The sequence below is a fragment of the Leptonychotes weddellii genome, chromosome 7, assembly GCF_054177405.1.
Source record: "Leptonychotes weddellii isolate Sample4059 chromosome 7, ASM5417740v2, whole genome shotgun sequence".
Classification (NCBI taxonomy): Eukaryota; Metazoa; Chordata; class Mammalia; order Carnivora; family Phocidae; genus Leptonychotes; species Leptonychotes weddellii.
In genome coordinates this window covers 57,103,307-57,126,861 of record NC_138375.1, presented here as the reverse complement: position 1 = coordinate 57,126,861, position 23,555 = coordinate 57,103,307, and the positions used below count along the sequence as shown (strand labels likewise).

Genomic DNA, 23,555 nt, shown 5'->3' with positions numbered 1-23,555 from the left:
GGGACTAAAAGTAATAAAAACAAATTAATCTCTTATACAAAGTCTGATGGTCATATTCTCGGGTGGCTCTTCTCCAAATGCTTATCCAGGAACCCAGACTCCTTTAATACTGTGGCTCTGCCATCTTGTAGTTTCAAAGTTGCCCTAGTATCAGCTAGCTAGAAAATGGATGGTTTTACATGGGAGATTTTTATGGCCTAAGCTTGGAGGTAGCATATATCCTTTTCCCCCCATGGTCTATTGGACAGAACTGAGCCACATGACCACAATAACAGCAAGGGAGCCTAGGAAATGGAGAAAAACTCATGGAACTTAGTGCCCACCAAGAATCTCTTTCAAAGACTCTGAAAAGTCTGTGGGCTTTTTAAAGAAGTCTAAAACTCCAAATATTCCAAATTTCTAAACTGGAATATGAAGTGTAATCCTGTCTGTGTAGCAATCCAAGGTGGGGATTCAAGTCAGCAACACTTATATTCTACACAGTCATTCAGGGACTCAGGCTGGTGGCAGTTCTGCCATATTGAAAAGGCTTCAGAAGAGATTTTAAGGGCCAGACCTACAAATTGCACTCAATACTTCCACCCATATTTCACTGGTTAGAACTCAGTGATATGACCATATATGAAGAGAGGGGAAGGAATGTAGTCTATATGCCAGGCAGAAGGGACAGTGAATTTTTCTAGATTGTTAGAGAATTCTATCCCACCCAGATGTTTTAACTGGACCTGCCAAATACCAGTTACTTCTCATCTCTTCCACTGACACCCCTCCCTAATATGCTCCTCTATGGCTTGACATGTGTCCATTTAGCTATGGCTTCAATGTGACATCTCACAGTTACCTAATTCTGGCCTCTAAGTACAAGTCCTTCCTTTCAACAAGGAGGTAATTTGAAAAATTACTGAATGTGCTCTCAATAGGAAACCCCACGTTCTTCTGCAATTCATTCATCTGGTGATAATGCACTTAGACTTTATCATTTCTCCACTAGAGGATGGCAAGGACTTGTCTGTTTTGTTCAGTACTCTAGTGCTAGTGCCTAGAACAGCATGCTTGGTACACTGTAGGTTACCCAGTAAATATTTTTTGAATGAATGTGTGACTTTCCCTTCAGTCTTAGAATCTGAATAGGGAGTTCATATTTGATGTTGAAAATAATCCTCCCTGCCTCCTTATATATGATCCTACCTCCCCAGTCCCTGGAAGGGCATCCTGACCACAAGCCACACCTTTTCCAAATGCTCACTAACTCGCTCACTCAGCACCCACTTCTTTTCCACCCATAGCAAACTTTGAAGAAGCCACATACATCACAAGGCCTTTTTCCCCCTCTTTTGTTTGGTATTGCTGATATGTAGAAACTAGAGCAAAGGTGACTTCAGAGTCTGCCTGACCCTTATTTCCAATTTTTGTCATCACTGGCTGTCAGTATGGAATCTGCCATGGTTGAGATATGTGCTGCTGTGGAATAAACCCTCAAGTGAGCAGAAAAAGATGTGTCTGAATTCCAGCTAAACCACTTAATGGCTACATGGTTTCTATAAATCACCTCAAGGCTCTGAGCTTCAGCTTCTTCTTTGGTAAGCCGATAACAATATTCACCCTCTCAACTTCACAGGATTGTTGTAAAAATGCATTTTGTTTTCATTCAAAAGCTATTTATTGGTAGCCTACTATATGCCAAAACTTGACCTAGGCTCTGGAGATACATCAGGGAATAAAACAAACTTCCTGTGTCTCAGAGTTTATGGTTGGAGGAAACAGACTGTAAATAAATCAAAAGATGAATACATAATACATCAGGTGGCGGTGAGAGCTATGGGGAAAAATGTCACAGGGTAAAAAAGATGAGGGCTCTTTAATATCTTATATAAGATGGTCCAGAATGGTCCAGGATATTGGAAGAGAGACTTGAAGGAAGTGAGTAGGCCATACAAAGATATAAGGGAAGAGGAGGTACAGCATGTGAATAGGTCCCAAAGTGACAGTATGATTGGTATTTATGAGCAATAGCAGGGAGGTCAGATTGGCTGGAGCAGAGTCAATGAAAGAAGGGTGATAGGTGATGAGGTCAGAAAGGTGACATGGAACTAAATCAATCAGGGCTCTATAGGCCATGGAAAAGATTTTGGCTTTTACTCTGAATAAGATAGAAAGCCATTTTTTACTTGAACAAAGAAGTGATGCAACGTGGCATACACTTTGTAAAGATCATTCCAACAGCTATGTGAGTAGGCTTCATGGAAGCTACACTGGAAGCGAGAAGACCAGGTAGGAGGTTACTGCAATAAAACAGGTGAGAGCTGACACAGGGTTGGACCAAGCCAATAGCAGAGAAGGTGGTGAAAAGTGGTCAGATTATGGATATATTTTGAAGGTAACAACAACAAGCCTTCTGGATGGATTAGATGTCAACTGAAAGAGAAAGAGAGGAGTCAAAAATGGCCCTCAGTTTTTGACCTAAGAAGTGATAAAATGGGGTTGCTACTTACTGAGATGAGAAAACTGCAGAAAACATAACATGGAAGCTCTCACTATGTTAGGACCTCAATCTTGGAAATGTTAGTTTTGTGATGTCTATTAGACATCCAAATGGTGATGTATGACATTGAATATGTGTATTGGGAGTTCCAAGGTGAGGTCCAGGATAGAGCTATAAATAGGGAGTTGGCAGTCTATATAAAAGCCTTGAGAATGGATAAGATCACTTAAGGAATGAGTAGAGAAGAACTAATTCTGAGGACTGGGCAAGAGGAACTCTCAATATTTAGAAGTTTGGAGAAAGAGAGAGGCACGGCTAAGAAAAACAAAAATAGAAGCAGTTAATGAATGAGGTAGGAAGAGGAACGAGACAGAAGAAAGAGGGTCAGGAAGGAGGGGCTAACATAAATTTCCATTTATGATCCAGTAGATTGGCCAAGTAGCATTATAGTAGATATAAACCCAAATATATCAGTAATTAAATCTAAATGGGTTAAGTAGTTCAATTAAAAGCCTGTAATTATTAAACTAAATTAAAAATAAAATCCAATATATGCTGCTTACTAGAGATATACCTTAAACATAAGACACAGAGTAATTAAAAAGTAAAGATGATAAAAAAAATAACATGCAACCACTATCCAAAAGAAAGCTGGAATAGCTATACTGATAGTGAAGTAGACTCAAGGAAAAAGCAAAATTGGGATAAAGATACAAGTTTCATAATGATAAAAGGGTTAATTCTCCAAGAAAACATTAAATTCTCAATTTATACGTATGTAAAAACCATAGCTTCAAAATACATAAAGAAAAATTGACAGAATTATAAATACAGGCAAATCCACACTCATTTGGGGAAACTTTAACACACTTCTCTCAATAAAAGGTACAGCAAGGAGAAAAAAATCAGTAAGGATATATAAGATATAAACAACACAATTAACAAATTTGATATTTTGGCATGTACAGAACACTGTGCAGAAAAGAATGCACATTCTTCTCAAATGTACATGGAACATTTATGCTGGCCATAAAAGAAGTTTCGACAAGTTTCAAAGGATTGAAATCACTCAGAATATGTTCTCTGACCACAAAAGCATTAAGCTGGAAATAAGTTTTTGAAATAAGTAAAAATTGCTCAATTTCTTGGGAATTTAACAATATATACTTTTATATAGGTCAAAGAAAAAAATTTCAGTGGAAATTGGAAATCATGAAAATACAACAACATATCAAAACACAGGGGATGTAGCTAAACCTCTGCTAAGAGAAAACTTACAGCCCTAAATGCATATATTTAAAAAGAAAAAAGAATAGAAAAAAAAATCTAGTTATTTATCTCAAAAATAAGAAAAACAGCAAATTGAAACTAAAGAAACTAGAAAGGAAGAAATAATAAAAACTAAGAGCAGAAATTAATGATATATAAAGCAAATATTCAAGAGAGAAAATCAACATGCCTAAAAGTTGGCACTTGTAAAAGAATAATAAAAGTATTGGTTTCTAAGAAGTCTGATAGGAAAATAATAAAGAAGTCACAAATTACCCATTGAATTTGAAATGAGGACATCAGTTCATATGCTACAGGTATTTAAAAGATAATTACAATATATTATGAATAATTTATTATTAATAAATTTTTAGATAAAATGAAAAATGCTTAGAAAAACAAAACTAACAAAAACTGACATGAGAAAATAAAAAACCTATAATAGTCCTCTACCTATCAGAGTGTTGAAGCTGTAGTTAACAATACCTATACAAAGAAATCTACAGGCATAAATGGCTTTCCCCTAAGTAAATTCCTCAAAATATTTATGGAAGAAATGACACCAATCACATATAAACAGGTGAATAGACTAGAAAAAAGAAAATGTGCACACCCTATAATTCCTCAGGAAGGGTTAACTAAGTAGCATTTCCCAAACTACTTTGACCCAGAACCTTTTCCTCTAGAGCAGTGCTGTCTAATAGAAACCTAATGCCAGCTACATGTGTAATTTTAAAACTTTTAGTAGCCACATTAAAATAAAAAGAAATAGGTGAAACTAATTCCAAAAATATATTTTATTCAATACAATACACCCAAATATTATCAATTCAATATATAATCAATATAGAATTATTAATGAGATATTTTCCATTCTTTTTTGAAGACTAGTGCTAAGGCTTTAAAATCTGGTGAGTTTTGTATGCTTCCAGCACATCTCAATTCAGTCCAGCCCCATGTCAAGTGCTCAGTAGCCACATATGGCTACCATATTGGACAATGCAGCTCTAGGGACTTGTGTGGGTCCTCTGTTTTGCAGGGCACTCTTCAGGAAACCCTGCCCTAAAAAGAGACCCATGGCTAAAACCTTCCCGCCAGGTCAAGAGATAAAACATGCTAAGAGTCTCTACAACAAGTTATAAAAGGTATCATCCCAGAAAATTGGTGAGGCATTTTGGAAAACATCTCACCATATGGAAGAATTATTTTTTAATTAAAAAGTAAAAGACAGGACGTGGGGTCAAATCTTTCTTATTGTACAGTGCTGTTTTGGTTATCTTTTGCTGCATAACAAATCATCCCCAAACTTAGTTGTTTAAAACAACAACATTTGTTTGTTTGGGCAGGGTTTGGTGGGAACAGTACACCTCAGCTTCGTGTGGGCATCAGTGAGGGCAGTTTGGCTGGAGCTGGAAGATGCATTTTCCAGGTGATTCACTCAAATGGCTGGCAAATTGGTGCTGGCTGTTGGCTGGGAGCTCAGTTAGACTATCAACAAGCAGAGAAGAATCATGGTCCTCTGCAAGTGGCTGCTTGGGCTGCCTCCCAGCATGGCGGCAGGATACCAACAGGGAGAAAGCAGAATGGTCCAGGCTTGTCAAGGCTAGGCCTTGCGCTGGTACAGCATCATTTTTGCCCTGATTTGAGGAGGTGAAGAAATAAATTCCACCCCTGGTGTGGGGAGAGACAAAGCACTCATGACTATCTCTGATCCACCATAGATGCCATAGTATTTTCAAATCCGTAATTGCTCTTCCCAATAATGTTTTTCAGTTTTAATAATTTATTTTTTTTAATATCTTGAAATAGGGGCGCCTGCATGGATCAGTTGGTTAAGCATCTGCCTTTGGCTGAGGTCATGATCTCAAAGTTCTAGGATCAAGCCCCACATCGGGCTCCCTGCTCCTTGGGGCGTCTGCTTCTCCTTCTCCTCTGGCCCTCCCCCTGCTTGTGCTCGATTTCTTTCTCTCTCTCAAATAAAGTCTTTAAAACAAATAAACAAACAAACTTGAAATAAATATGACAACATCTTAACAATTTACGCATGTGTGGAACACAAATGTTTGCAATAATATGTCTGTATACATTTTCTATTTTCTTTAATTTTTTAAAATTAACAGGCTTCATTTTTTAGAATGGTTTTAGATTTGCCAAAAAATTACAAAGATACTATAGTGTTCCCATATATTCCTCCTCCCCACACACAGTCGCCCCATTATTAGCAACTCACGTTGGTATGGTATATTTGTCATAACTTTTTTTTAAGATTTTATTTATTCTTATTTTTGAGAGAGAGAGAGAACAAGCAGGGAGGAGGGGCAGAGAGAGAAGCAAAGTCCCTGCTGAGTGGAGCCTGAGGCGGGGCTGGATCCCAGGACCCTGGGATCATGACCTGAGCCAAAGGCATACGTTTAGCCGACTGAGCCACCCAGGCACCCCATTTGTCAAAATTAATGAACCAATATTGATACCTAATTACTTAATTTAATATAATCATTTATTCAGATTTCCTTGGGTTTTTTGTTTGTTTTTTAGAGAGGGGTGGGGGAGGGGAGGTGCAGAGGGAGGGAGAGAATCTTAAGCAGTCTCCATGTCCATTGTGGAGCCCTGCATGGGGCTTGATTCACAACCCTGAGATCATGACCTGAGCTGAAATCAAGAGTCAGATGCTTAACCAACTGAGCCACCCAGGTACCCCAGTTTCCTTGGTTTTAAACTAATGCCCTTCAGCTCTAGATCCCATTTAGGATGCCACGTTATATTTAGCAGTCACATCTCCTCAGGGTCCTCTTGGTTGTGACAGCTTCTCAGAATTGCCTTGTTTTTTATGACCTTGATAGTTTTGAAGAGCACTGGTCAGATACAGTGCAGGATGTCCTACTACTGGTATCTGTCTAGTGTTTTTCTCATGATTAGATTGAGGTTATGGGTTTGGGAGCGAAAGACCACAGAGATGAAGTTCTATTTTCATTACAACATATCAACATGATTTATGATTGTTGATGCTGACCTTGATCTCCTGGCAGAGATTTTTTCAGGTCTCTCCACTGGGAAGTTCCTCTTTTTTTCCCTTTTTCTTAGTGTCTTCTTTGGAAGAAAGTTGCTAACATGTAGCCCACAATTGAGGAGTGGGGAGTTATGCTCCCCTCCTTCAAGATGAAGTATCTACATATGTGATCTGGAATTTATCTGCACAGTGAGTTGTTTCTTCTACCGCATTTATTGATTTACCAATCATTTGTTTATATTGGTCTGGACTCATGGATATTTATTTTAAACTTTGGGTAATAAAGCAACACTACTTTATTTTGTCGCTCAATTTGTTCCAGCTTTGGCCACCAGGGGCGCTTTCATTTACTTCGCAACATTTTGATTGGATACTATCACTGCCGTGAGAAAGATAAGAAAAAGGCAGTCCATTTAAGTGACCAGAAAGTCCAGGACATGACAGCCCACCTCTGACTTCCGAACCTCCACTACACATACTTAGCCCACCCTGGGCCCTCTGCGGCTGCCCAGAAGATAGGCTGAGATCACTGGGCAGCTCCTCCAAGAAAGTCAAAGAAGTCACTGCTGGTCATAGGAGGTCCTTGTGTGTGTGGCTGCTCCATATTCTGAAAGTTCATAGCCAAGGAAAGGGTAATTATATACCTCAATGGAGAAACAAAAAATATGTGAGCAGCACTGGGTTATCATGAAGTGGTTCAAGTCTATAAATAGTGCTACCCTGGTCCCCAACCATCTCAGGAGCAAATTAAAGCTTGCCGTGGTGCTGGGCAGGAACTCACTGCCCTGACCCACCCCCAGCACTCCATGGGGTTCCACTGAGAGCACCATGGATGCCCAACAGACCAAGATCCAAGAACACGTATACTCCCTCATGTACAGGAGGGGAGCGTGCAGTGGCCCTCACAAACAACCTTCACGATGGCTACAGACCCCCAGGAACTAGTGTCCTGGACATGGGCAATGACTGAACAGATACTTCTCTTTTGATCCAGCAGGGAACAATCTTGAGAAATAAACTGGCTCTGGATGGAAAGTATAAAAAATAGCACTATAAAGAAGGTCTTATTTGAAGAAACTTTCATACATGCTCAAATCCTTCAAGGGTCAACCCTGGGTCCATGAGTTAGACGTGTGGCTTTGTTTGGGGGAATAAAGCTACTCCAACCTTGATCTCAAAACATGCTCAGGAAGTCATTCAAATGTGAGGCCCATTTCAATACCCCAGTTCCCAATGACACAGGGCAAATTCTGTATGGACTGCTACAACTGAAGACTTTCATAACACAGCAAATGCTTTCATTTCTTTTTCTTTTTAAGTCGAAAACCTCTCTTTGCAAGTATTGTTAAAACAAAGTTTCATGATAAGGTATTTCAAACATTTAGGCAAATCTTGAGGATATTAGCGCAGACTACAACCTCTAATTTTATCAAGTCTTAACATGATGTCATATTTGCCACACGTCTTTTTTTTTTCTTAAAGAAAGACAATATTGCAGAACCCCTTGCAGCCTCTGTGCACATGCTCACCCCTTGCCCCACTGCCCCTCACCTGCCCCTAGCTGACACGTATTCTCGGCCATTCACACCAGCCTCTTCTGTCCTGCCTTCCACTCAGCCCTCCTGGAGAGCAGCAGTAGGTGACCGTATCAGGAAGGGTGTGCTGGAAGAGACCCACCTCACAGAGCTGCTCAGCCAGAGAACAGGCCTGCTGGGCACAGCTGTTAGGAAGAGGAGTGGGGTGTGGAGGAGAGAAAGGATGAAAAATATGGCCTAGGGCTTGAAATGCATTTCAAACTTCCAAAGACAAAATATGCTACAACAGATCATATTATCTGTTTTGTCCAAACTCTCTTTTGTTGTTGTTAAGTCACTGTGCTTAGGATGAAAATGCCAACATTAAAGAAATCTCACATTCTTCATTCTCTTAAGGAACTGAGGAATGGGAAGCAGGAGGCCTCAGGGCTGGTGGAAGAGAGAAGGGCACAGTGCTGGGAAAAGGTGGGTGAGGCCAATGCTGATTTGGCTGCAGAATACTGTTAAGGTCCAATGATGTATTAAGTGTTATCAGACTTGTAAAAAATATTTGATAATCCAGGGAATGTTTTGGCAGGCTAGTGGTTTCCAAAAATCTATTTCTGCAAGATTTCTGCTGATTAAATTAATGCTATATGGACGGGTTCCTTCAGGGACATCGACTGAATCAAGCCATAAACCAACAAACATAAAGAGGGCGGGGAGGACCCAAAACCGCACTCATTTGCTAAATTTCCAAACTAAACTTAAATTTTGTTATTAAATCCAACCAAGCATTTTCAAAATATCACTTGCCAGACTGGTTCAAACCGGAAGCACACGTCTGTTTCCAACACCACTAGCCCAGACCCAAGTCTAGACTCAGGTCCAGTCACGTGAAGGGAAGGCAACTATCAAGGGCATGCTTTGTGCTAGGCCTTGTGGTGGATATGTCACTTTCTACGGCTTATTTAATCCTCACAAAACCCTCTGAAGGATGACATTAATCCATCTGATACAAGAGGATGCCGCAATTCAGAGAGGTTAAGTAGCCTGCACAAGGTAACACAGCCTGCAAGCAATTTATATGGATGAGCCTTGGATTAAACACAACCCACACGAGCTCCTATTTTTCTGTGGTAGTCTCACTTCTATGGTATTTGTGTGTCAGTTGGGCTGTTTCAGATTGCAGAGGACAGAGAAATGCTCCCGCTCTCTCTGGACTTGGGGATGAATTGTAAGAATCCAGAGGAGGTGAAGGAACCCAGAAAGCGAGCAAAATCACAGTAACCAGATTCGGGCTTCTGTGGAGTGTCACAGGGACCTGTCCTCTCAGAGGGGGCCATGCGGCTGCTGATTCTAATGACACTGCCACTCTCACATAGCCTTCCTCTTTTTCTCCTTCTCTCTCTCTCTCCTTCTCTGCTTGCCTCATGCTTTCTGTCTCCTGGCTCCATCTCTCTATTCCCACCATGCCCCTATGGGGTGTGCGTGCCTCCCTTGGTCAAAGGACGGTTGGTAGAAGGCCTTCTAGAGGAACCAGGCACCGCATGGGTGGCCACCATCATGTGTCCGGCCAATCTTTGGTCCAATCACGTGGGACTAAGGTAGTAAAGCCACAGTAAAGCCACAGGATGTGGGTAATTACGCAGAAGATACCATTTTCCTCAGAGAGGAGGTGTGGGTGTGGCAGGCCCTAGGGGTCTCCAGGGCTTCCATATTAGTGTCCTGTGGCCGCCATGACAAAGCATTACACATTGGACGGCTTCAATACAACAGATATTTATTCTCCTGCACAATACAAGGGGCTGGAAGTCTGAGATCAAGGTGTCACCAGGGCTGTGCTCCCTGCAAAGGCTCCAGAGGAGATTCCTTTCTTGCCTCTTCCAGCTTCTGGTGACCCCAGGCGTCCCCTGGCTTGTGGCTGCTTTCCTCCCGCCTCTGCCTCTGTCCTCACACAGTCTTCTCCCCATGTTTCTCTATGCCCTCTCCTCCAAGGACACCAGTCATTGGATTCAGGGCCCACCCTAAATCCAGGATGATTTCATCTCAAGATCCTCAACTAAAGACATCTGCAAAGACCCAATTTCTTGAGAAAGTCACCTTCTGGGTTCCCAGGCAGATACAAATTTGGGGGGTACGCTATTTAAACCATTACAGCTTCTCTTCAGTACACTGTGTCATCACACAACACCCCCAAGGTGTATCATGGGCTCCCAGATAGCAGGGGTTGTGCGGTTTTCCTTCTTTTGGAGGTGCCTTAGCACGTGCCAGGAGCTAACTAACTGCCTACTTACTGACTTACCCGGAATAGACCGGAAAAAAATTCTGAAAAATCAACATCATTTTATTCGAGTCCCTACCTGTTGCATGGTGCTGTCCCCATCTGTGGCATCCTGCATGCATCGTGGCTGCCTGGTAGCAAGTTTCTGGGCCACCCCTGCCACAGAGCATCGTCCACAGAGATGTGGATCTGCAGCTTCGCCTGTCTTCTGAGCAGAGGTCTGACACCATAGCTTCTCCATCCCGGAGTCAACCTAGTGCAGATCTAACCCTCCCTTCTAGTGTGTTCCGGCCCATGAGCCAACTGGGTCCAAAATCCATGCTGAGGTTCTCTTTGTGTTCCCCCTCAGTTGCCTGAGGAGGTAGGTAAGTCCTGTTCCAGTTTGGCCTTGCTCATCGAATGTTCTCTGGTGGGAAAACAAACCAAACCAAACCCCAGAACTCTGGTTTGGTTCTTCGTGATATAAAAACTATTTGGATTTGGTTCGAGGTTGAGCAAACTGGTGCAGTTTGTTCCAGTTTTTGGTTCACAGTTCAGGCCAAGTCGCTGATCCAGACAGAAAGAATGTCCCTGGAATGCCTCTTCCAACTAGGGCTCAACAGCTGAAAGGGCTGGGTGTCCAGACGGAGGCCGCCTGCTCAGCAGACACCCAGGGGCTTCCCTGCAGCTCCAAACACAGGCCTCCGAGGTCCTGGGGACAGGGTCTGGCGGCACATCTGGCCCGGTTCTCCGGGGCCTAGCCCGGAAGTTCATGCTACCTTCCACAGACTGGAGCAGCATGCCATCACCCCCGGGGCCAGGCCACGAAGCATGCCCTCAACCCGAGGACTGGGGACAGAGCGGGGGCAGCCTGGTGGTGGGGGTCACTGGGTAAATCTGTTACAGTTTCCACATAAGCACAGCTCTGGTGATCTCAGTCAAGGAGCGGCAGGGAGCCACCGAGAACCCAAATATGGCTGGGTGGGAAACAATAGGGAGTGATGGACCCTAGAGGAGCCAACCAGAGGCATTCAACTTCAAGTGGTTTGCAGCCTGGTACTCCTTCTGTGAGGCTGGCCGGTCTGAGAGGCTCGCAAAGGAACATGCCTGCCTGTCTTTGGCAGGCACCAATTCAGAGCCCTGTTTCTGGGGGCTAACGCTGCAGTTTCCCTCCCCAGCCAGGAAGCAAGGCAGAGCCAAGGACGAGGCATCAGGAGAGATCACCCCCAGGGAGCAACTGCAGGGGACAGAGCAGCTGGGGGCATTGGGGACACCTGGCAGTGAATCATCAATCAAGAATTTTGAAAGGAAAACACATTATTTCCACTCTAGTCTCCCTCCCACGCTGACCACACATCAAAGGGGTCCTCGGACGCAGGGAACTAGTCAGCTGGGTTGATCAGGCCCTGAATGCTGGAAACCCGAGGGCTGGGACCAAAAGGCACGTCCCTGAGGGACTGCCCTAATTCTGCAATGTGGGAAGAGACACACCTCTGGCCACCACACAGGGAGCTGACAAACATTGTCAAGGGAAACGGAAGGAAAGTTCCGAGAAGATCTCTCGTCCAAACACCTCAGTTTCTCAGGATTATTTTTTCCCATCCTTGCCCTTTAAATAATCCACCCAAGGGCAACCTTATCAAAGGCACATGGGGTGTTCCCTGACTTAGCTTGAAGCCATTTTTATTCCGCCTTGGCTACATGGATAGCAAACGCCGCCTGAGACACAATCCAGAAATATTTCCTAGTGCTGGCTGCCCTGACAGGATTAGACCGCTAGCTAGCACATGTGATTTCAGCTGGGTGTGCTTTGTGTTAAACTATGCTTGCTACGTGCTGGATTCAATTATAGGTTTTCTTACACTTACATCTTCATTAGTTCTACATTGCCGAGTAGATGGAATGTGCTGTCAGCTTAAAAAAAAAAAAAGTGTTATTTTTTTTTTCAAGGATTCAACACTGTCCGGTCCTATTAAAAAAAGAAAGGAAAAGAAAATCTTGGCTCCAGCATACATTGCTAATGGGCATGGAACTGATTCACGAGTCCCCAACTTTAGTTGTATAAAAGTAATTACTGCAACCTCGAGTAATTGCTTCCATATTCAATATTCACAGAAGGCTGCACATGTTTTACATATATATATGTGTGTGTGTGTATATATATATATATATATATATATATATATATATAAATATATATATATTGAATTGGGAGAGAATAAAATATAAATAAAAAAAAGAACTATCAGAGAACATTTAAACTACTCATATACATACCTCTAAAAAAAAAAAAAGTCTTTAGCTGTGATAAAGATCCTGACAGAAACAAACGAAGCCAGGCCAGCAGAGACTCGAGCCCTGAAGACCCCAGCCCTCCAAAACTGGAGAGCAGGTGGTCTGGGCACGGGAAGTCATGAGGAGCAAGGTCTATGGTAGCCTCAAAGGCCCACCTCACAGCCAGCAACTGTCAGTGGGTGGCGGCCACTTCTACTCAGCAGCACTGCCTACCCCAAAGTCCTGTGAAGCCTCTGCCTGGTCCCCAGCCTATGGAGCTTCATGCCCTATGTGTGGCTCTGGAAACCACAGTCCCCACTCTGTCCCCCAGGTGGGTCCCACAGGGCTGGATGGTATTGGCATAAGAGGGCCCCACATGGGGTGGGGCAGAGCATGCCCATACAGCCCCAGAAACCACTTCAGGGAGGAAAGGGATCCATGAGGAAGGTCTGCAGACCTGAAGGAAACTTTCTGAGCAAATAGAGAGACATTCAGAGTTGGTACCTCAGGAAGGGAGTTAAAGGCAGGCCTTCCCGCTGATGTGTGGATGATGGAACTGATTTCATGGATCTAAACCTAAGACTTGACATTGCTCTCTGTTACATTTCACGCTTGGTTGGAGCCTGAGACCTCTTGGAGCTTTCTTTCTGTCATCTATAGAATTGCCTTTCTATCCTGGCTTTGTTTCAGCCACGACTGTGCTAAGCCTACGTCCCTCACATCTCTCTGTTGAGACCACTAACGATAATGCCGGACAAAGAAAGATCTCCATGCAGATGGGCTCTGCCCCATTTATCAAGAAGGGTTGTTCAAGCAGGTGCGTGCACACCTACCTGCTCTGCCTTCTATTACACGGTTCCCCCTCTTACCTGACAGGGTAATTCCCGATCTGGGGGTTGAGAGGAAGGAACAACTTGGCAATCGAGTTGCTAATGGTGTCTTCTTCTTGTCTGGGTTCACAAAGAGCTAGGCAATGTGGTGTGGTGAAGTGACCCAGTGGAGCACGCATGCAATGCTGTGGGCCCTGGCCCAGGCCACTGGTGCAGATCCCACACCACAACTGGAGAGACTCCTGGCTTCTCTTCAGTGTTATCTCTGGCCAGCCTCTGTGGATCCTCAGCCTGGCAAGAGAGGCCCATCTTAAAAATCCTGGCAACTGTGTGGGACCTGTCACACACTGCCTTTGATTTGGGGGCCTTGATTGAAGTTCAAACCACGTAATTTTTAGTTGGGCTCTGTTTGTCCTCTTTCTCACCTTGGACTTGGTTCACCAAAGTCTGTCTTCCAGAAGAGTGTCGGGCCCCAACAGGCCTCAGAGGCATTTCCTTGATATATAATCCATAAGGAGTAGCAGGAGAAGCAAGAGAACCTCCTCCACCAGGAGGTTCAGCCCAAGGACATGAGACATTTTTAAATAAGAGAATGAAAAAAATTAACTGTTTGAAATAAATAACTGGAAATCCAGTTAACACACAATCAAGGTGCATTTGGTCATTTGAAAAAAGACAGTGTGGCTAATTGAACATAATAATAATAATAATAATAATAATAATAATAAAGACCTTATTTAAAAAAAAAGAAGAAGATGGGGTGCCTGGGTGGCTCAGTCGTTAAGCGTCTGCCTTCGGCTCAGGTCATGATCCCAGGGTCCTGGGATCGAGCCCCGCATCGGGCTCCCTGCTCCGCGGGGAGCCTGCTTCTCCCTCTCCCACTCCCCCTGCTTGTGTTCCCTCTCTCACTGTCTCTCTCTCTGTCAAATAAATAAATAAAATCTTTAAAAAAAAAAAAAAAGAAGAAGAAGAAGAAAGAAGACAATGTGAGCTTCGGGATGCTCTGGAGGTATAAAAGTTTTAAAGTCGGAAAAACTAGAGTCGGCACAGCTCCAGTGCTGCAGAGGCCTGGCCTGGGGGGTGGGGGGGCCCAGCAACGCTTCTCCCCAGGGTGGCCCAGGGCTCTCCGCTCCCCTCGTGGAGTGCTCCAGGCACCACATGTTCCCGTTTCACAAACTAACGGTGGTTATGATTAGAAAAGGGTTTTGCTGCCAACTTGAAAATATATAGACCAGCAGCACTAGAAAGTAAATTTCAGCTCCTTACCCCGCTGGCTGAGGGGCAGCAGCTCATTTAGGCTATATAAACAGAAGGTACGGGCTGAGAAATTAGAAGAGAAATAGCTGCCATCAGTGTTCTACAGGAGGGTAAAAGGACTGTCCAAAGGTAAATTCTTCCAGAGTTCTAGCCTTGGTTTCCTTTTCTAGAAAATGCTAGAGGCCTTGGGCAGTTGTGAGTAGTTAGCAAAATAATAATGCAAGTGGGAGCACTGTTGGCAGAGGGGAGAGGAGAGAAAGGAGAGACAGACAGAAAGAAGATGTTGCCTCTTCACCCACAAACCAACCCACAGAAAAAGGCAGAGTCAGAATAATTTTCTTCATTCAAAAAATATTTACTGTTCTGAACAGTGTTCTAAGCGCCAAGGTTATTACATCAGTGAATAAAGCAGGTGAAAAATGCCTGATCAAACTATGCCTGCAGCTTTATAATCCATAGACATTTGAACCAATAAATTCCTTGTAGCATTTCAGCCAGTTTGAGCTGGGTTTTTTGTTACTCTCAAAGCAAAGTGTCCTAACTGTTACTGTCATCCTCTAGACATGGCGACACCTGACCAAACCCTGGGTCTGGTCACATTTCACTCCACATTCAAATTAAGGAGGAACACTAAAGACAAAATGCTCATGTCTCTGTCTGAAAAACCAGCCACCTCTGGGTGGCACACAGCTCTTATAAATAACCAGGAAACAGATTCAGGCTGGAAAAGGAATTTTAACAATTTCAAAAGAAAAAAAAAAGGAAGGAAGGAAGGAAAGGAAAGAAAAAGAAAGAAAGAAAGAAGAAAGAAAGAAAGAAAGAAAGAAAGAAAGAAAGAAAGAAAGAAAGAAAGAAAGAAAGATGAAAGGAAAAGAAAAAAGGGAAGAATTCCACAGGAAATTGAACAGGAATTTGGGAGATAAAATGTAGCAAACTTCATTGGACCATGGCCAGAACAACTGGCCAGAACAAGCCTCCCTTTATTAAAAGGGAGAGCCTGAGTGTCCCAGAGTACTAAGACCTTCCCAGAGTCTCTCACTGGAGATACATTTAATGAATGGTATTTCTGGGTACAGTTTATATATACCGATAAACATTTTTTGTTCGTTTTGTGTCCCCTGAAGCTCACTTGGGAAAGATAATGTTCTGAACTTTCAGGATCTTCAAATGTTTTTTTTGTTTTGTTTTGTTTTTAGTTTTTTGCCTTCTTACAAAGCCAGTGTGTTTTGTCCTCTACTTTGTAAACTTTGTGAAATAAACCCCAGTTGTCTTGAAGTCTAATGGGCCATGCCCCCTAACTGCGGATCAGGGCTAAGGATGATGACACAAATGTTCTCAGAAAGATTTGTAACAGCAACACACATGCTCCCTTCCTTCTAGAAAGTAATCGAACAGCCTTTCAACAAGCCCTTCCAGTGCTGTAAGTTGCCATGGACATTCTGCTATTTCTGCCTCACCAACACTGCTCCTCCATCTTCTGTTAACAGCAATCAATTTTCCTTGGGGAGCCAACTTTCCTCCACTCTCAGGGCTGGTGTTTCAGTTAGGTCTGACCCCCTATCATGGCTGCAGGACAGGAGGGACCGGTGACCCAGACCCAGACAATCAGAGCATCACACCCTCTGGGTCACATGTTAATTGGTTTAAGGATGGTCATACGGCTCAAACCAAGCCAATGGGAATCAGTCCAACAACTTATGTTGAAATTTTTGGGAAAAACACTGTTCTTTCCCACTGAGGTTGCTTAGCTGATAGGATGCAAGTCCAGAGGACCTTGGTGCTAATGGGAAGACAGTAGAACTGAGAGGGGGAGATGGAGTCTCGATGACATATTTGGACCCCCAGACCCAACTATGCCTGAAGGCAGCCTCGATCTATGGGAGCTTGAAGATATTTGAGCCAAAATTTTTCCTTTTTTTTTCTTTTGCTTAAACCAGTTATATTTCTATCCTGTTCAACCAATCCTGGTTAATTTGTAAGTAAAGGCTGCCTAGGTATTCCCTACCTAGCCTATCCCTGCACATAGCATCACTCAATCATGGCAGTTTAGAAATAGCTTGGGCCCTACCATCTACTCTTTCCAAACGCTGCTTATCTTTAAAAAGATGCAGCATTCACAGTGCTGCCCCTCCTTCTATCCTCTCCCCTCACTATGAACTCCAGTTGTTCTCAAAGATGTGACTACAGACCCCACCACCTTCCATTAACCCCATGGACCTTTAAATCTGGTGTAATCACCATGGCCCAAGATCTTTTTTTAGAGGAACCCGAACAGTTGCTATATATAACGTTCTTGTGGTGGTAGATGAGAAAGCAAGAATGGGAGTCCTGATCAACATGGACTTACCTGGGGCTTTAGACTAATGCTCAGCTTGGCTTCAGATTAGTTAGGAAGTGTTCAGAAAAAGAAGCAGCTCTAGCACCGTGGACAGAAAATCAACAGGCATCTGTCATAAGTGTTTTCGAATCCTTCCCAGACAGCTCCATGGGTCCTACAGTAATTACTGAGTGCTTTTCACAAAATCTCATGATCACACTTCTATGTTCTTTTCTGGAGAGGCCACTGAAGACCCCATTACCCAGCACCTGGTAAGTGCACAGCAAAGGCCAAGTGGTGGCTACATGAGGCCCTCAAGCCACATGGTGTTGTTCACAGGTACACAGAAAAAGGCTGGCCTCAGGCTCTGAATACCAGCCATCACCTTCCAGAGCTGCGGGACAGGTCTACTGAAGCTCAAAGTGCACTGGCAACCTTCTGCTCTAAGGGGGTCGGCAGTAGGCTGAATAATGGCCCTAAGTACCAAGGCCCAAAGATGTCCCTGTCCTAATTCCTAGGACCAGCGATTGTGACCTTGGAACAAGGGGCCCTGCAGATATGATGAAGTTCAAGATCTTGAGATGAGGAGGTGACCTTGTAGTATCCTGGTGGGCCCAGTGTAGTCACAAGTCTCCTTGTAAGAGGGGCACAAGGGGAGTCAGAGTTAGAGAAGAAGGCCATGTGATGATGGACCAGAGGTGGGGTGATGCACTCTGAAGATGGAGCCAGTGCCCAGCACCAAACAATGCAAGTGGTTTCAGCAGGTGGGAACCCCAAGGACACAGATTCCTCTCTAAGGCCTCCAGAAGGCCAGCACCTTGCCTGATTTCTGACTTCCAGTCTCCAGAACCGTAAAAAAAAATAATAATAAATCTGTGCTGTTTAAAGCCGCTAACTTTTAAGCTGCTACCTTTGTGGTACCAGGAAACTAATGTAATTTGCAGTTACTGAACGTGGATTTTGCAATAACTGCGTCCAGACGCCAGCAGTAGCTCCCTGTGCTCGACCCAAGCTGGGCTCTGGTTCTCGTGGCTGGGAAGATGCTGCCAGGACACGACAGTGTCCCCATCTCACAGCTCCCAGACATCCTGGCCCTTCTCCTCTTCTAGACGGGACCCCTGAGCTCAGGCTCAGAGCCCTGCTGATCAAAGAGGCAGGAGCCTCTGAGGAGCAGGGAGGCGGATATTCCTCCACCAGTCACCAACTCAGCTATAACTGGATGAGATGTGGCATCTCCCACTGGTACCTTCCCCCACAGAAGCACTGTATAGAGAAAGGATGGCCAATACTTCACAGATGATGCACAACAAAGATGTACTGACTGAATGAAGGAAAGCTATGTGTACTACTTTCCTGGGGCCAATGCAACAAATTACCACAAACTTCGTGCCTTAAAAAAACAAAACAAAACAAAACAAATTTGTTCTCTTAAAACTCCAGAAGGCCAAGAGTCTGAAAACTGTCTCACTGGCTAAGGTCAATATGTTGGTGGGGCAGGGTCCTTTTGGAACCACTGAGGGGAGCATCAAAATACAGAAACAAGAAAATGTCGTCATTGCAAAATCAAGGACAGTAACTGCAAATTACATAAAAACCCACCAAAGAGAAGAATGCATTTTCAGTGGGGAGTTCTCTCTGGGAGAAGCCAAGCTAGTTTCTTTGGGCCATTTCTGCCCTTTGTGTTAATACTGCATTGGTGACAATTCTAGGGATCTCCATTAAAGGTAATACGCTCATGTGGCCCCTTCCCTCCACTGGACCCTCAACTGGGACTTAGTAAATTCTAACTGCATTCATGCATGGGAGCCAGGTGGGAGAGCTGTAGGCAGGCCTCACTGGCTTTTACCCAGCCTAGAAAGTAGCCAAGTGCCTAGAGCTGCCCTCTCCTCCCACCGTCCGGCCTTATGACCAACAGAATAGAATGTTCCCTGTCCCCATAGACCAAACAAAGGCATAGGAAAATGGTGCCCCTAGGGTATGGCCGTTAATATGTCAACAGACTGTTCTCTGTCAAGATATTCTCCTGGGCAAAAACTCCAACACAAAACCTCAAGATACAACTCCTCCTTCTCTCTAAATTAACATTAGCACTGGAAGAAAGATCCTTGTCACCATCCTCATAGAGGCATCCACCTACTGAACACGTATGCACACTACTCCGCAGAGAAGTGAAGAAATTCAGCCAAGTTCATGTACTCGATTCAATCCTTAGGTTCTTTCCAACAACTGCTGTCCATACATAGAGTTGCCACATCCACCTATGATGGGCTGTTTCCTCAAAACTACTAACTGGTAAGGGTTTTGTTCTTCTCCTGCTATTTTTCATTACCCCAGGATAATCCCCCGTTCATGCAGCAGCCAGAGTGTTCTGTATCCTCTGCCCCAAGGAAGAGATGACACACAATGGGAGTCTTTTCCTGCCTTGAGTTTCAAAAGCATATTGCCTTCAGGGCCCGTAAAGGGCCTATTTGCAAAGGCCACATGACAGACTTAGGAGAAGCTATGATTAGGGACAGCAAAGCTTCCCATGATGCCCAGGTCAAGGTGCCCCAGACTCGCGGAAGCAATGGAGATGAAGCAGGGGATAAGAGAGGACCCTGTCTCCTGCCCCTGGACGTGGCCCAAGGACAATGGAGAGAATGACAGAGGCCCCACGCAGTTTTGCCCAAACTTCAGACATTGATGAGTCAAACACCGCGTGCTTTGGCTGTCACTTTTCACCTACAGCAGCATTTACTTGCTTTTTCTCCTAAATCAACTTTAACTCTTCAGTCGGTTAAGTGTCCAACTCCTGATCTCAGCTCACTCAGGTCTTGATCTTAGGGTTGTGAGTTCGAGCCCCACACTGTGTGGAGCCTATTTAAAAAAAAAAAAAAAGATAAAATAACTCTTTTTAAAATGTAGCTTCCTCCTAAGCAATAATATTCTTAAAATCAGAGACTTGGGACACCTGGGTGGCTCAGTCAGTTGGGCGTCTGCTTTAGGCTCAGGTCATGATCCCAGGGTCCTGGGATCAAGTCCTACATCGGGCTCCCTGCTCAGCAAGGAGAATATTTCTCCCTCTCCCTCTGCCCCTCCCCCTGCTCATTCTCTCTCTCTCTCTAATAATAAATAATCTTTAAAAAAATAAAATAAAACCAGAGACTTGATGTGCTAGTTACATTTTTCTAGTTCTCATGAAAAAAATACCTAATAATTAACATTTTTAAAAAATGCTTGCATGTTACCTAACTGCTTGCCCTACTTGGGGAAATGCTGTGTTACTGTCGCCGCTCCCAGACTGAAGTCCTAGGGAATAGGGTGCACAATCAGGAGGAAGGGATGTTTGCCATGCCCTGGGCAACGACCTGGAAACCATAGGCCAGGGTGGGGTGTGTGCTGAAAATGCCTGAAGACCAAAACTGACAGCCCTAGATATAGCCACAGCATTCACCCAAAGCTCTGTATGACCACCAGTGTGTGACTAGCTGGGAAGTAAATACCTTCCGAATAGTCCTCGGTACCTACATGTGTTTACTACCATGAGAACACCCTGACCTTTGATTCTCACAGATAGCAAATGACCCAAGCTGTGGCTCCCTTCTGGAAAATAATAAGGATGTGCCCCATGAGCTATTTGGTCTTTGCTCTGTCTACAGCCCGACATGCCCACAGGGGCCAGGCAGACAGTGAGTCAAGTGGGCCTGTGTCAGCAAAACCACAATGCAACAGGATGAGAAATGGCCACTGACGCTTGGCCTCAGGAAGTGGGAGACAAGAGAGAATGGTGGGGACTGTGGAGAACTAGGGAACAAGCATCAGCTGTCTCTGAGCCAGCCAGCAGCTTCATGCCTAAACAGGGACCTGATCTGTCCACGTGTTCAGATTTTTTAAGGTAAGCTGGAAAAAGACATTGTTATGTACATTCTCTCAATTTTTAAGTGTTGACAATCTAAGTTAAAAGAAGAAAACTCTCTAGCAAATACCATGTGGACCAAATCTGGCCCAGGGGCATCCAGTTGTAGCCTCTGTGTTTGAACCATGAAGGCAGGGAGTGAAACTTACTTCTCCCTGGAGATTAAACTTCACACATTTGGGGCGCCTGGGTGGCTCAGTCCATTAAGCATCTACCATCTGCTCAGGTCATGATCTTGGGGTCCTGGGTTCAAGCCCCACGTCAGGCTCCCTGTTCAGCAGGGAGTCTGCTTCTCCCTCTCCCTCTGCCCCTGACCCTGTTCAGGCTCGCTCTCTCTCTCGCTCTCAAATAAATAAATCTTAAAAAAAAAAAAAAACTTCACATATCTGACCTCACAGTCCCAAAGGCACCCCTAAGGAGGGCCTGGTTATCCCCAGGTTGCAGATGCTATGCAGTGTCTGGGTGCCTGAGCCGTGTGACCTTGGACAAGTCACTTCATCTCTCTGTGCCACAGTTTCTTCATCTACCAAGCAAGGTTGAAAATAATGGTAGGGCACTGGGAGGGGAGTTAAATGAGATTAGGTATGTACCTCACTGGGCATATAGTAAACCTTCAAAAAAATACTGGTTCTTGGTAAGTGACTTGCCTGAAGTCACACAGCTTGGGTACGAAGAACCCATATCAGCTGACTCCAAAACCAATGGTCTTTCCACCAGACTATACATCTCCCTGTCACGTGACAAGCAAATTATGTCATTATGTCTGCAACCACCCTCCCACACCCCAGCTAGTTTAACAGTGTGCCCAAATCAAACTTCCCAGAAAGTCACGATGACATATATTTAGGGATATGCATAGTCACTACTTCACCGCCTGGGAATTCATGCAGGTGAAAGCTCCGTGGGGCCATAGGAACAGCTCAGCACATGACGCCACACAGGCCTGCATCCAGTCCCAAGCTGCATGACCTCCCTGCTCTGAGCCCCAGTATCGCCACCATAATGGGTAGCCCGCTGAGCTGCAGTGAGGTCTGAAAGAAGGAACATGGAGGCGAGCCCTTTAGAAACTGGAAGGACCTCACAACTAACTGCTGGCATGATAGCTGATGTCCACAATTATTTAACTATGTAGGGGCGACAGAGTCAGCACCCTGGGTTTGGCTGGACAAGGCCAGGCTGCAGCACAGGGCCTCAGGAATTGGCTCTGGGCCCCCTTGACCAAGAGTTGGAGGGGAAGATAGGAGAGGGGTCTGCATCCCTCGCCCGGACATGGAGAGATCACATTGGATGGGAATCAGGTGGGGCAACAATTCTCCTTGCTGAAGAAGAGAGGAGCCTAGGCCTCCAGCTTCCAAATGGGGAATACAGAGTGATCACCAGGCCCCCGTTAATTAATTAACTGTTCATTAAAGTGTGGGAATACACAACTAAAATAGAAATGACATTTTAAGAAATTAATGTCTACAAACAGTACACTTGAGATGTGTGCATTTTACTGTGTGTTCAGAAAAACCTATAAGCAAATAGTGAACTCTAATAATACACATGCTGAAGTATATACTGAGGGTGTGTATTAATGGCTGCAACTTACTCTGAAATGCATCCCCAAAATTACAGATGGACGGATGTAGAGAGGAAGGGCTGGATGGAGAGAAATATGATAAAACCGTGCACAGTAAAATACCAATGCATGTAATTAAAAAAAATTTTTTTAATTAAAATAAAATAAATTTTAAGAACAAAAAATAAAAATAATTATTAATTTAAAAATAAATAAATAAAAATAAATTTTAAAAATGTTAATGCATGCAGACTCTGAGTGGCCGGTATGTGAGCGCTCCCTCTAAAATTCCTTCAATTTTTCTGCATTGTTTGAAAACTTTTTATAAGAAAATGTTAGAAAAGTAGATGCCTATAAAATAATTTTAATGACAAGAAAATATAGTGATGTTATAATATTTAGCAGGAAAAGCAAAGTATATTATATATAACATATATATTATACAATTATATAAATTATATATATTATATAAAGGCTCTCTGCCACCATGATGGGATGGAGGTAAGGCATTTTAGAAAAGACTCCCTTTTGGAAAAAAAAACAAAAAAAATCTCTGCTGAAATATCGTCATTGGAGATTTGTTCGTCTGCACCTTGAAGGCTTCTGGACTTCCAGAGTCCTCTTTTACATTTAGGGTGTTTTTAAAGAAAATACCCCTCAAGTTATTATCAACATGCATCTAAGAGGGAGAGAAATTGGCAACCAGCTGAGAGTAAAATAGAATTAAGTAACAAGAGATGAAAAGAGACCACTGAGGACATGGGAGGAAATGGGGTCAGGTGAGGACAGAGCCCTTTTCAGAACATGATCTCCCACTGGCGGCACCAGAACATTATGCCATATGAAGAGGGAAACTGAGGCACAAAGGTGTGAAGAGACAGCCCTC

General features: G+C 43.9%; 2 long non-coding RNA genes across 3 annotated transcripts in view; both read right to left on the bottom strand.

The window, feature by feature from the left end:
- LOC115942561 (uncharacterized) overlaps window positions 1-23,555 on the bottom strand; it is a 203,924-nt gene that overhangs the window by 50,690 nt on the left and 129,679 nt on the right. The window lies entirely within an intron of this gene.
- Window positions 17,164-21,896, bottom strand: LOC145722614 (uncharacterized). The gene is made up of 2 exons (XR_014146998.1): window positions 21,258-21,896; window positions 17,164-20,069 (listed from the first exon to the last, which is right to left on the bottom strand). It is a non-coding gene; the product is annotated as an uncharacterized LOC145722614 (long non-coding RNA).